This window comes from Colobus angolensis, unplaced genomic scaffold (genome assembly GCF_000951035.1).
Source record: "Colobus angolensis palliatus isolate OR3802 unplaced genomic scaffold, Cang.pa_1.0 Scaffold161, whole genome shotgun sequence".
NCBI classification, from domain to species: domain Eukaryota; kingdom Metazoa; phylum Chordata; class Mammalia; order Primates; family Cercopithecidae; genus Colobus; species Colobus angolensis.
Genome location: NW_012114722.1, coordinates 2,071,668 through 2,077,529, shown reverse-complemented (window position 1 = coordinate 2,077,529; position 5,862 = coordinate 2,071,668).

Sequence of the window (5,862 nt, the reverse complement as noted above, 5' to 3'; positions counted from 1 at the left end):
AAAAAAGGCTGTTTATCAGATAATGCTGTTTGCCAAACTGATCATTATTTCTCAAAAATGCACTCCCTGTATAATTAATAAAATATATGTTGGTATGAAATATACCTATAGTCCCTACAGGTTTGGCACAAATCACAAGTTTTATAGAGTGCAAATCATCACAATTTGAAGATTTATTGACTATGGTTACCATTTAAGTTTTGACCTCTAAGATTGGCCAAATGACTCTTCAATTTAAAATAAACATAGTTAATGAAATTGGGATATTGATTGAAATAGATTTTAAAAATTGATGGACCAATGGGGATATTTTTATGTTATCATCTTTGATACTTACTCATTTTGACCTTGGTTTACTTTTCATAGCATGTATATATATTTGCTGTATGAAGGAGAGAGCCATGGATAAAGAGTAACCCAGAAACTATATTCTACACTTACACATAAGTATTTAAGTATCATGGGGAGATCTGTTACTTTTCTAAATAAAGCAAGCTCTAATAGTTCTTGATAATAGATCATGGTGGCTCAAAGGAGAAAAGTAGCTGTGTTTGCATATCAAAATGCAGCTTGAATAATTTCATTTTAAGGAATGATATGAATGGTAAAATGAAGCTACACAAAATTACCTATAGACCATTTAAAACAAAGTCAACTGAATAGCTTACTTGGAAAAAATGTGAGGATTTTTAAACTGAAATACTTTTTTCTTGAAATATTAACATTACTTGTCTTGGTATTAAAGGAAATGTTCTTGACCATATTATAATGCTTGTGTATTTGCCTGAAAATTCCAAAGGGTATGGAAAACTTTTTCATCCATTCTGGATACATGAAGGTCTTTTTTGTGTGGTTGATAACTATCCACTATTGCAGATGATTCTTCTGTTTGTGCATATTACTTGCTTTAGCTTCAAGAAGTAAGAAGAAGAACTAATGATTTTGATCACTTACTAAATCACAGCCACTTAATTTAATTAATTTAATTTTAAACCCTTAAAGCAACCTACAGAATGGGAGAAAACTTTTGTAAACCATGCATCCAACAAAGGTCTAATATCCAGCATCTATAAAGAACTTAAACAAATGCACAAAAAACCATTAAAAACTAGACAAAGGACATGAACAGACACTTTTCAAAGAAGACATATATGCAGCCAACAAGCGCATGAAAAAAAGCTCAACATCACTGATCATTAAAGAAATGCAAATCAAAACCACAATGAGATATCATCTCACACCAGTCAGAATGGCTATTACTAAAAAGTCAAAAAACAACAGATGCTGGCAAGGTTGTGGAGAAAAAGGAACCATGCTACACTGCTGGTGGGAGTGTAAGTTAGTTCACCCATTGTAGAAGACAGTGTGGTGATTTCTCAAAGACCTAAAGACAGAATACCATTCAACCCAGCAATCCCATTACTGGATATATACACAAAGGAATATAAATCATTCTATTTTTCTATTATAAAGACACATGCATGTGTATGTTCATTGCAGCACTAGTCACAAAAGCAAAGACATGGAATCAACCTAAATGTCCATCAATGATAGACTAGATAAAGAAAATATGGTAGACACACACCATAGAATACTATGCAGTCGTAAAAATGAATGAGATCATGTCTTTTGCAGCAACGTGGATGGAGCTGGAGGCAATTATTCTTAGCAAATGAATGCGGGAACAGAAAATCAAATACCACATGTTCTCACTTACAAGTGGGAGCTAAATGATGATAACACATGGACTCATAGAAGGGAACAACACACAATGGGGACTACCAGAGGGTGGAGGGTGGGAAGGGGGAGAGGATCAGAAAAAGTAACTAATGGGTAGTATGCTTAATGCCTGGGTGATGAAATAATCTGTAAAACAAACCCCCCAACACACGTTTACCTGTATAACAAACCCACACTTGTTCCCTGAACTTAAAAGTAAACAAAAAAAAAAAAACAAAACAAAAAACCATTAAAAGATAAACATTATCGTTATCCCAATTTTGCTAATGAAGAAACAGGATTTGACAGGTGTTGTGTCTAGGTGTCAAATAGTAGATGACACAGGCTGGATTTATGCAAAGCCATGATTGTCTGTAAGGTCGATGGTCTATTTATTTTATAACACTTCCTTCATCTTTTTGTCTACTGAGCCTTTGCTATATCAATGGTATTGTAGTAGGTACTCAAATGCTTTACAAGCCACAAGATACTTGTGTTTATAAAGAAAGGATTCATTATTGTACCTTGTTTTTTCTGTATTTTCTCAGATTTACCATTCTATTTGTAGTTGTGCTTTCATGAACTTTTATTTACTTTATATTTTCTGAGTCTGAGCTTTTTAAAACATTTATTTGGTCAATATCTGAATTGACAATATTATGTCAACTAGTGATTTAAAAGTCTCAGTTCCTTCATTAGTAAAATAAGCTACTAATTCTGCGTACTTGTTGACGAGAAAATCTATTTAGTGTCCATTAAAGTGCTTTGTGTATCATCTTATAAATTTATGGTACCATTGACATTTGGTTATCAAAAGAATTTAATAATAGACAAACTTGTATTGCAAGGAAAATTGTTGGCAAACATATGAAACTCTTCTATGTAAAATTTCTTTTGTGCATTTTAACACAGTAATGGTGTATTCGTTTATACTGCTATAACAAACCACCATAAACTGGATAGCTTATGAACAACAGAAATTTATTTCTCACAGTTCTGGAACTGGGAAGTCCAAGATAAAAGCACTGGCAGATCCAGTGCCTGGTGAGGGCCCACTTTCTTGGTAATAAAAGATATCTTCTCACTTCATCCTCACAAGGCAGCTCCCTGGGGCCCCTTATATAAGAGAACGAATCAGTTTCCAGAGGCCCCACCTGCTAATATCATCACGTCCGTGACTAGGTTTCAACATACGCATTTTGGAGGGACAAAAACATTCAGACCATAGCAAATGAGTCTCAGTATCAGTAGCAATGGGAGAAAACAGACAAGTGTAGCTGCTTGAAGAAATGTACATGCATTTAAGGATGATTTTATGAATGGTACAGAATTAATATACAGAGGATATTATATCCATACACATTTGTTTCATTATTGACTCCAAGTAAAGTCATGTAATAAATGATTTTTATGTAAACTAATTAATGCAATTATGTTTACAATCAGCAAACCCAATAAATAGGTTAATACTACTATACCCTTTCATTTCTATAACCAGTTCTTCCTTGTTAACAATCCTGAAATTATTTTCAATGAAGGAAGAGAGCAATTAAAAATCAAACTTAAGACAACCTGTTTATTAGTGCCAGAGTTGTGCAGTTTATTATAAGCTATGATAACAGTGAATCTATTTATATGTAAGTGAACAAAAGCTCAGATGACTTCTGATTTTATCCTTTTTTTTTTTGAGACAGAGTTTTGCTCTTGTTGCCCAGACTGGAGTACAATGGCACGATCGGGGCTCACTGCAACCTCTGCCTCCTGGGTTCGAGTGAGTCTCCCACCACAGCCTCCTGAGTAGTTGGGATTACAGGCATTCACCACCACGCCTGGTTCATTTTGTATTTTTAGTAGAGACAAGGTTTCACTATGTTGACCAGGCTGGTCTCGAACTCCTGACCTCAGGTGAGCCGCCCATCTTGGCCTACCAAAGTGCTGGGATTACAGGCATGAGCCACTGCACCAGGCCCTGATTTTATCTTAATTGGTTCATCTTTCCTGATTTTTATTCATCAAAAACTGCCTAGAGATCTAATTTCCTAGACCACTACTATTACTTAATATTTATTGAGCTTCTTAAGCATTTGTTAAAGTAACCCTAGCCCTCTCACAATTAGTTTATTTATTTCTTATTCCTGCTTTGAAATAGACTTGAAATGTGGAGAGGCATACTTCTAAAATATTCAATGGAACATTTCCACATTTAATGAGGTTCTCATTTCGTTAAGGATTTGTAGATTTCAGACTACTCATTCCCATTTTATCTAAACAGGTTTGCCCATCCTTCTTATGGATTTACACTAATGTCTTACAGCACCTTCACCTTCTTAACCCATTTGTGATTACACGTCAATTTGCAAATAACTTAAAAGTCAATTATTTGAAATGTTTAGGGTTTTTTCAGTTATCTCTTAAGAATGAGATTACTCTAAACTTTGCATAATTCAGAAGGGAACCTTAGGTATTATTGGAAAATATGCCAATACCAGAGGAATTTTGTTCTGGTACTTTTCATTTAGCGTCTACTAAACACATTGGCATTTGTGTACATAAAAGTAAATATCATATGACCACATCTTACTAAACATATCAACAGGAATATTACCCTGTTAGACTGACGTTGACCAATGTACGGCTCCTAAGAACCATCTGACCTTTTGGATCAACATGAGTGTCAGAATTCTACAAAATTTTAGTCATTACCTTCAGAGAATTATCAAAAAGTTAATTTAAACTCATCAAATTTCATTGATACTTTTAAAAGTAATTGATCTTTGTGAACATTAGTACTTTGAGTAATAAGGCAGAAGTTATTTTAATCATCTTTCTTTTTGTACACAAAGGTATTCTGAATTCTTATTCTTTCCCTTAGACAAGATTCCAGAGGGTGTGATCATCTGTTCTTGGGAACCATGTTTCGAATGTGCTGTCTTCCCTTGACATTAGAGGGTAATGATTTTGGTCTTGTAGGATCTGGAGGTTCTCTCAGCTTTGAGGGCAGTTGGTGAGTACAGTGACACAATTTACTCTGCAGACCCCTGGATCTGGACCAGACCATACCTCGGATCAAGAGTCAGCATGGGAATTGATAACCTATGCTGCCTGGCCAATATCTGAATCTTATTGGTGCCATGGAGTTGAAGAAGCCAACTGAGGCTTTAGTGGTATAATAATGAAAGTGTGGGCTCTAGTAGAAGGCTGCCTGGGTTTGTAGCCTAGTTTAATAGTTTACTACTTGTACCAACGTGGGCAAATTGCTTAATTTTTCCAAACTCATTTCATCATTTTTAAAAAGGACAGATTACTGGTGTCCATCTCATAGGATTATAATGGAGAGTTAAAGAGAGAATATATGAAAAAACACCAAGAATAGTACATGGAACATAGCAAGCACATAATAAACGTTAACTTTCCTCACTGTTATTATTATTATTGGTAACCATAATGATAAGCATACTTGTATAACTTTATAAAATATATTTATAATAACATTGGTGGCACTTTTATTTTACATGGCATACCATATTGTGTTTCCTTAAAGAATATTCCCACTTAAGGAAGGTCTAGATTGTGCCAGCTTGAGTCCAACAAGAAACAAATGCCAAGTCAGGATTAGAAAAGCAAACAATTAATTGGAGAAAATACCTATGAAGGGTAAATGTAGAGGAAGCTAGAGTAGGCAGCGAGAGTCTTTAGACTGCAATGCAGATCTGACACTTACGAAAAAGGAAAGAGGACGTAAAGGAACATTGGGCAGCAAGAGGTACAGACTGCAGCCCACTTTTGAGAAGACCTTGGCCAGATAAATGGGAAATGGGAGGTCCCTGAGCCATGATTGTGTGCTACAAGGATCGCCTGTTGGATAGGAAAGTATCTTCATTAGTACCCCTACCATATTCCATCACTGACTAGGAGAACCAGGGAGCACATGTGGCCTTACCATTCAAAAAGGGACACATCTGAAAGCAGTCAGTTAACTGGGCACTTCACAGCAGTTTCTCTTGAAAGACTTCTAGGTAGTGTATCTCAATGGCTGCCATATACATTAAAAACAAAATAGATTTAAACTCATACATTAGATATTTTTAAAGTTAGTGATTTTTTTTCTGTTACAAATGGTCATTTCTTTACAGATCAGTCCAC